The sequence below is a fragment of the Excalfactoria chinensis genome, chromosome 2 (assembly GCF_039878825.1).
Source record: "Excalfactoria chinensis isolate bCotChi1 chromosome 2, bCotChi1.hap2, whole genome shotgun sequence".
In the NCBI taxonomy this organism is placed as follows: Eukaryota; Metazoa; Chordata; class Aves; order Galliformes; family Phasianidae; genus Excalfactoria; species Excalfactoria chinensis.
In genome coordinates, this window is record NC_092826.1 from 141,111,139 (window position 1) to 141,111,827 (window position 689).

The following is a 689-nucleotide window of genomic DNA, read 5'->3' on the forward strand; positions in this document are numbered from 1 at the left end:
CAACACACACGTGTGTGTGTGTGTGTGTGTGCACTGACATACATGCGTTCACTGCCAGGGGGCTGAGCTCAGCCATTCTCAGGGCTCTCCTCCAGCTCAGCACTTTGTGTGTGCTGTTTGCACGTGTGCATCTGCGTGCATTGCTGTGCCTGCGATGCTGCACACGCCTGTATGTGTGCACGTCTGTGTGCTCACACGTGGTTGTGTGTGTGTGTGTGTGTGCAGCACTGCCTCCACGCGGCCGTGTGTGCACAAGGTGCAGCTGGGCATGTTTTTGTGGGGCCAGTGGTGGCCGCATCCCCTGCTGGCTCCATGCACTGACGCCACCATCCAACACGAGGTGTGACCCTCAGCAGCCAGGAGCCCCATCAAGCACGGGGACAGGAGGAGGGACGAAGGGCCCCACTAGGGCTGCCCACACACAGGGCTGGTGGCACACAGTGACTCGTGGCACCCTGAGGTGTCTGTGTCATAGAATCATTACAGAACCACAGCACGGCCTGGGCTGCAAAGGCCCACAGTGCTCATCCATCCCAACCCCCTGCTGTGTGCAGGTACCAACCAGCAGCCCAGGCTGCCCAGAGCCACATCCAGCCTGGCCTTGAATGCCTGCAGGGATGGGGCACCCACAGCCTCCTTGGGCAGCCTGTTCAGTGCGTCACCACCCTCTGGGGGACAAATACCCCATA